This window comes from Anthonomus grandis, chromosome 11 (genome assembly GCF_022605725.1).
Source record: "Anthonomus grandis grandis chromosome 11, icAntGran1.3, whole genome shotgun sequence".
Lineage (NCBI taxonomy): Eukaryota > Metazoa > Arthropoda > Insecta > Coleoptera > Curculionidae > Anthonomus > Anthonomus grandis.
In genome coordinates, this window is record NC_065556.1 from 4,967,205 (window position 1) to 4,975,670 (window position 8,466).

Sequence of the window (8,466 nt, forward strand, 5' to 3'; positions counted from 1 at the left end):
TATGAGATAATAATAATAATAATAATAAGACGTGTATTAGTCACCAAGAAATTATAGCAATTAAGCACAAAGAATACTAATACGCAGGTGTATTAACTTTTACAAAATTTTAAATATTACAAAATTCCACTAAATATTGAGTATTTCATCATTCACCAATAACAAAAAACAATCGAAGAATTTGTAACTAAATAAAAAAGATAATAATGCAAAATGACCAACAGGCCATAATATGCATATTTACAGAGATATCTCTTACACAAAAGGCTTCCTGAATTCTGTTGAGGCTAAAAAAAAAATAAAAAAAAAACAATAATTTAAAAATTTAATAATAAATATTCCACTGAAAAAAGAAAAACATACCTAACGGGAGCATGGGAAAAGAATCAGGATGTAAAAGAAAATATGAGGGAAGACGAGGAAAGTTATATAACGTTTTATGGCAACGTTCAAAGCCTTTCAGGAACAAAATCATGAACAATATTATACACAAAAACGTTTAAAAAAAATTCACTCATAAACATAATTAACCAAGGAGAAGCAGCTTAATGTTAAAAGTTTTTTCTGTCAATGTAAAATCATTTATTTTAAACCTATTTATATAGTGTGTAATCAAGTATGAAAATGACTTTTTAAATAATTCCTTATTGTGCGCCGGAATAAGCAATATTTTTCTTTTAATAGTTAGATTATGTACATCCGTTCGGAATCTAATCTTTCTATGCAAATATGATGGAGACTTCCTCTTAAGTAATTTATAAAAAAAAAACAAATAAGATGTAATACGCGTCGATTGAACATATTTAACCAGCCCGCATCCTTTAGCTTATGGGAAATATGCTCCCCTCTCCTTACGCCAAATATAAGTCCTAGGCACAAATTCTGAAGCCTTTGTATTCGATAGGCATCTGAGTAGTCAAGACAAGGACCACAGATAGTGTCGCAGAAATTGAAAGGTGACAAAACCAATGCTTGACAAAACATTTTTTTAATATTAGTACTTAAGTAATTCTTCTGCGAGTAAATAGTTTTTGAAGCAGAGTGTCCAATTTTAAGTTTGAGTGTAACATTCTCCCTAAGTTTTAGTTTATCATCTATTAGATAATAAAAAAAAATATTAAATAATAATCTTAAAGATTATTGGCTAAATTTTGTAAATATATATAACATCGTTATTCATTTCAAGTCTAAAGCTATTTAAAATCTCAATCCGGTGAGCGTCACTACAAAAAAGAATAGCTTTAGATTTGGCTGGATTAATTTTTAAATTTAGATTTTGAGTTTCAGCAGATATATTATTAAGATCTATATAAACATTAAGGATAGCTTTAGGAACATAACTGGTTTTAAATAAATAATAAATTTGAGTATCATCTGCATAGCAGTGATGTTTACATCTATTTAATTTTTTTGTTAATTGTGATGTGTATATTGTATATAGCAATGGACCCAAAATACTAGCTTATGGTACAGCAGAAATAACGTCAAGTGTCTCCAATATTTTTCCATTTAGCAGAATTCTTTGTTTGCGGTTTGAAAGAAAAGATGGCATTAGTGTGAAGGCCTACTAAGAAAATCCTAAATAATGTAATAGAGTATCTCGTGATTCACCATGTCAAATGCTTTGGTAAAATCTAAGAGAATTAAAACTGGTAGACTTGAGATACTAGTAACTTGAGATAACGCAGTGCCACAGCTATAGCTCTTACGAAACCCAGACTGATATTTTGAGATGAGATTATTGCTATAGTATTCCCTAAATTCATATTTATTATAAATAACGTAATACCCAACAAAATAAGTAACTCATTATAAATTCGTGGAAACAATACAAATTTTACATAATATAGTAATACAAATTGTTATTATTGGTTTTATAGTGCATAATTTAAATGTGAATATAGGTATTTTGTAATCTAAATTTCAAAAACTTTTATATATTAGCTTCGTATTAGCGACACTTTAGAAGAAAATAAGATTTTAAAGTGTCGTTTCAATTTTTCAATATTTGAGCGTATGAGATAGTATTTTCTAAATTAATTTTTAATATAAGTAACGTAATACCCAACAAAATAAGTAATTTGCTATATTGTATTACTATCTTTTAGAATATGATTATCTGCTCTCTATAAATTAGGTATATATATTTTAAATATTCACATTGAAAAGAAGCTATACATATGAGGAAAATGGATGAGCATTAAAAAAATTAAAATTTGAGATAAACACGCCAAATATTGGTCAAGGACCGTTACTTTCTGCCTATCATAAAAGATCAATAAAGAGCAAAACAGATGAGACCACTAACTAAAATGCGTTTAAATATCTGCCGTATAGGGGAAAAAGCAAGACGGTCCACTTAATTTATGCAAAACGGATGAGCGTCTAAAAATATCCTACTCTAAGTTTGTTATTATCTCCGGCCATTAAGCGCATTGTAAAGTAGCAGCAATGCAATTTGTTTCTATTTGAACCTTAAGTAGGTTGCGTGCGATTATTTCTTGTGATGCGAGCGCAAAAGAACTCAAAAACACCGTGATATTATTTTCTTGATAATCCATTGCAATAGATTTTCAAAAAAACTGGTCGCTGCCAAAATTCAGCACTAATGACGTATACTACAAGCGGCAATTATCGTTTTACTTATTAATTATTTACGTTTTGGCCAGTGGTGAGGCGCTTTTATACAGAAACAGCGACCAAGAAAGGATCAGACGAAGTAGCTTCTATTTTATTTCATTACATCCTCAATAAATTGAATCCAAAAGTTAAAAAACTTGTGATTTTTTTGTGATGGACGGAACAAAACCTATACTCTGTTTCGCATGGTTTATATTATTGTCCATAAAGCAGGCCGACTTCAGTGTGTAAAAATGGTTTTTCTAATTAGAGGACACAGTTAATAAATTCCAAAATTTTGTTGAGCTTCCCTCTGGTTGGTATGATCATATTTGAAATGCCCGTATTAAACCAAACTTATTCAAAGTAATTAGCTATAAAGACCAAACTATTTTCAGAAACTGAAGAGATCATCTAAAAGACTATTATAGAGGGTGTTTGGAAGGTGAGTAGCTAAACGTAAATGGTGAGGTTACTGGCTATTTAAAACGCATAGTCTTTTTTGTGTTTCCTCAAATTTAAGGAGTAATATATTTTATCCTTTTTTTTAATAAATTTTCCCCTTTTTTTAATTTACCCTTCAATTTTTTTTTATTTTTGGCCAAAATGGCGCACAATTAATTTTATTTTAAAGACTAATGTTGTATCATTCAGATTTAGGTAATAACTGAGAAAAATATTTAAAGAGAAACTAATAGTGGAGTAACAAACTTCCTCAAATCAATAGAAAAAAAATGTTACGTCAACTTTACAATGGAGAAAATAATACCTAAATATGAATGAGACAATATTAGTCTTTAAAATAAAATTAATTGTGCGCCATTTTGGCCAACAATTTAAAAAATATTGTTAAAGTAAAAAAACGGAAAAAATATATTACTTCTTATATTTGAGGAAAAACAAAAAAATACTATGCGTTTTAAATAGCCAGTAACCTCACCAATTTACCATTTCCGTTTGGCTACTCACCTTCCAAATACCCTGTATACCAAAAGGTTCCTTTGAAAGTCACCCACTCAGGGAATTAGTCATAAAAAAAGAAGAACCCAGAATGATCCATCATCGCAACTCTTACAATGGAGACTTTATCTCAAGCATTGCAGTGCCAAAAAAGAAAATTGAATGGAATATAATTTATGTATTACCAGATCTACCTTCAGGACAATTTGAACTTCCAAATCACAAATATGAAAATAGGATTCCCATTAATATTAAGAAGTACCAGAAATTACAGGATTTAAGACGTTTGTGTAGTGTAGAAGCTCAAATTTATTTTGAAAATTAAAAACATAACTAAAGAAAGGTCTGTCTTATGAACCCTTATCTGTTTTTCCTCATTTTTGGTTGATAGCTTCCTTTAATTTTTTTCCACATAACAAAAAATATTAGTAACAATTTTTTTTATCGAAATAATATACCCAAGTCAACTTTTTAAAAAATTTATATTTCCAATAATATTAAACATTAACGAATTAGAAGCATCTGAATTTTAAAATACGTTTTACACAAAACTATGGATCTGTGACCCTCGTCCTTTTTTGTGGTCTTCATATGCAAACCATAATAATTTAAACTTTTTTTGTCTTTGAAATAGTTCTATTGTAGTAACAATTTGGTTTAAAACAATTGTTAAGCTTATTATAATTCAATGGGTTCTTATACAAACCAATGATTCACCAAGAATGATATATATATTTTTAATTGTAATTTAAATGTAATATTGTTGTAGAGTTTCCCATAACAATGTTGTTAGAGAATGTTGAATTTGTGTTAGGCCAACAGCAATATTATTATCAAATTTAAAAGATCTAATTAACTCTAAAGACTTATCCAAGACAACATAACAAGATATAAATCAAATGATTTTCAAGACTTTGTTACAAATTCTTGTTGACATATGGTATAGAAATTGATATCATGTGAATGACAATTTTATAGCAGTAAAGCTGTCACAGAGATTGATAAATGATAAACGTGGAAGCGCAGATCACAAAAACGACAGCATTGTAGGGAAAAAATAAAGCAAATCTAAATATATTCCCTATTTTGTTTTTTACTCGCCTTGTTTTACGTTAAATTTATTCGAAAAAAACCTCTTTTAAAGAAAGGAAATCAATCACCAATTTGTCAGTTCTTGATAAATTGGGACCCGTTTTGGGATTGGTGTTGAAATCACTCAGTGGTACATTAAGTTTAACTTTCTTTCTAACGAGAGATGCATCTGTATCTCGTATCAGTATGTTCAGACGAGGTTGAAAATCATTCGATCTAATTCTAACTTGGAAAAAAGAGAATTAAGAGATTCATATAAATGTGAAAGGTAAATAGATTAAGTATGTATGGTAACAGCGTAAGATCCATTTAGCTTATGTTGAATATTTAGACAGTAAGTTACTTATAAAATTAAGGATTGCAATGTTTATAATTAATTTGGTTTAAAATATTTGTATTAGTTTTAGGACTAAGCAAATGTTTGCGGGATTAGCTTTGTTGGACACAAAACTGCATTGGATTTACTTAAACTTATACGAATGTTAAGAGGTCAACAAGTGCAATCTATGTATGAACGGGGTGCATATTTTGAAACACAGGACGCTAGGGGCATACGGGAAAAAAGTGCCGTGTGATTGGTTAGATTAACGTAGCGGGCGATTTAAATTATAGTTCATTAATTTACGTAGATTTTTTGTGATTATTAAATTTTATAGATAAATATTTATATATTTTTTTCTGAAATATTTAGAGGAGAGCAATTACATGTATTTTAAACATGCTTAAATTTGTTAATTCGCAAATAAAATAAAAAAGATGGTTTTTTTCATAGTGTTTGTTTATGGATGTGCAAAAATAATTTACTTATTAAAATAGTAAACTGCATAAACTTTATTGGAACCACTTGTAACAAATATAGATGTTACATAACTACAGATTAAAAATAAAAATTTAATAAAAAATCTAAAAAATATTTTTTATTACTTTTGTATATATTATGTATTTAATGCGCGCGACCATGGATAATTGCATTTCGTTGATTTAAAGATATATTTAAACTTATGTTATGTTTTCGTTTTTCACTACTTTTACCACTACCTTTGACAGCACTTTGGCTACTACGTTTGCCACAAGGTGATCTTCCTCAAGGGATTCTTGAACTTCCACGAGTGGCTCCAGGCCGTCTTCGAGAACTTTACTGTCTATGAAAGAATATAGCTGCGGCGCAGTTTGTATTCTTTTTAGTTTGTTTGCAAGTCTTTCTAATGCTTTTAAAGGTATTTCCTTAAGTATTTTATCAAATTTTTTACATTCTTCTTTAATTTCTTCAATTACATCTTCCTTTTTGTTGTCATCTTCCAACGTGTCATCAATCTCTATTATTGTCTCGTCAAATAATGAAGATGGTGCATCGATTCTAGTTTCCAGATGGTTTTCTTGATAACCACAATCTTGTATATTATCTGCGTTTTCTGAAAGCTCATTTAGGGCCAAAAACCATTTGGATTCGGGGCATTTCTCGCCAAAAGCTAGCCGCCCAAGTGATGCTCTTTCTTAAAAATTAATAGCAGGGGCATTCAAAAATGGAATATTTAAATGTTTATGTAGGTAAGCTTGGTGCTTACAAAATGACCCATTTATGCCTGCAGGACAACTGTATACACCAATTGGCACGTCAATAATGTATTTTAAAAAGATATTAGAACTACTACTAATTTGATACAATCCATCTCCCAAAGTTACAAATATCTTCCGGTTTAAAATCATTTACTTTTGAAAATAGCTTTAAGTAATTATTTTTTATTTCGTTTCTTCTTCCATCCAAATCTAATAACTTGCATTTAAAATACTCCTCCCAGACAAAAGCAATGAAATCAACTAATGCTACACAATTGTAATCTTTTGTACGATGAAGAATAATGTCCTTAAGTATTCTGATGATTACTTCTGCGTAATTGTTTGTATTGTTCCCTCTTATGACCAAATGTTTCCTGTGAAGATACAACCACTCTTGTCCTCTAGAAAAATAAATTTCAAATCCTGCCCAAAAATTTGGACAATACTCCGCTTCTTGCTGTAGCTTTAACTTGTGTTCATTTAGATCTTCATTACTTTCAGAATACATAATCTAAAAAAAAGCAACGCTATATCAATGTGCATTCCATTTATTTTTCAGACTTTTTATAATGTTTCTTAATATACTTAATGCTTTTTATTGCCATTTATGTCTAATATATTTAAATATACGTAAACAATTGATAGAATTATAGAAATATGTAAATTTCTTATTAACAATAAATAAAATGAAGTAATTAAGTAAATTAAAAAAAAAATTAAAATAGTTAAATAATGAGCACTATATTGTATATAATCATTACAAAATAAATGTATTAACATAATTTATTTACATTATGTAATATTCTTATATTATACCTTACAAACGCTTTTCCATGGAAATTTAATTTTTGTTTTCACAAAGCCATCGCCATTCTTTTTGAAGCACGTGAAAAAACACAGTAGCTGAGTAGAATTTGGAAATGTATTTTTAAGAGCTGTCTTTTCAGTTTGGAGTCGTCTGTCATATAGGCCATATAGTCGTCAAACATATAGGCTCCTGAAAAACGTTTGGATTACATTAGTAATATTATAAAATTATTAACCAATACCTAGAAGAAACAACACAAAACCATAACCACCAATATAATAATTAATTAAAAAAACTTATACACCAAAATATTAAACCATAACCCCATATGAATAAATCAACATACAATGTACTTACAAAAGATTCATTTGTGTTGTTTTTTTTAGTGGAAATAATTAGCTAAAAATGAAAAGATTAGGTAGGTAAATGAAAAGATTAAAAAAAATAATGGGTGTTTTTACATACATAGTTATGTACTTGATTGTAAAAAGAAAACCACAAAAATTGACACGTACACATAAAAGTGGGCATTTAAAAATGTTTACTTACCTGATTGATGATAAAACTTTTTTTTTCTTGAAGTTTTGGTATTGGCTCAAATACTTGTCCAAAATGCCTTAAAGTTCATTTTTTATGAAGGTAATAAAGTGCATTTTTAGTAGGATTTAGAGAGGCATCTGCCATTTTTTTCCAACCTTTTTCATCCAATAATAACAAACTTTTATGGTATCTTCTGGCTTCGGCAGGGCTCATTCCATTCTCAAACTAATTATGGGTTATACATAATTATATTAAACTTTGCTGCCTACCTCTTCAGAAAGCTTCATAAATTTCAAACTACAACTTGTGCCAAGATTATGGTTATGATTTAAATAAAAATTTATAATACCACATAAAGGAATATCTAACTTTAGGTATTCATAATTTCTTTTTGTTTTAGTTGTATTTTTTTAAATTTTAACATCTATTGTTGCAACACATCCTGTATTCATTTCAGTCTTAGTACAACTTCTTTTCTTATTTATTGAACTATGTTGACACACATAATACTTATGATACACAACTCTAAAGAAAACCCCAAATAAAAACTCATTTTATAATACAAATAGGTAAATGTTCGTTAAATCGCTATAACGAACATTTACCTAAAAATAGTTAAAATCCTTACCTTTGCGGATCTTTTAACTCCCCATTTCGAATCCAGTTTGTCCCTGAATACAATTTGTATGCTGATAGATATTTATCAGCATCTTGTGGAGTGGTTAAGTTAATACGCATAATTATTTCCTTCTTTTCTTGATTTTCAGCTTGTACAAGACATTCATAGCCATTTTCCTCACTAAATTTTAAGATATTCATCTCAAAGATAACCCAACAACGAAACGATCAAACTTCATCAAACGCCAAAATCAACAATAATTAAATTTGAG

The 8,466-nt window shown here is 28.9% G+C and overlaps 1 long non-coding RNA gene across 2 annotated transcripts; it reads right to left on the reverse strand.

Moving 5' to 3' along the window:
* Positions 1–5,692: 5,692 nt before the first annotated feature.
* On the reverse strand, positions 5,693–8,466 carry LOC126741945 (uncharacterized). 2 transcript variants are annotated; one of them, XR_007662438.1, is made up of 5 exons: positions 8,205–8,466; positions 7,586–8,101; positions 7,394–7,435; positions 7,045–7,225; positions 5,693–6,739 (listed from the first exon to the last, which is right to left on the reverse strand). It is a non-coding gene; the product is annotated as an uncharacterized LOC126741945 (long non-coding RNA). The 2 variants fall into 2 exon arrangements; XR_007662437.1 differs by lacking the exon at positions 7,394–7,435.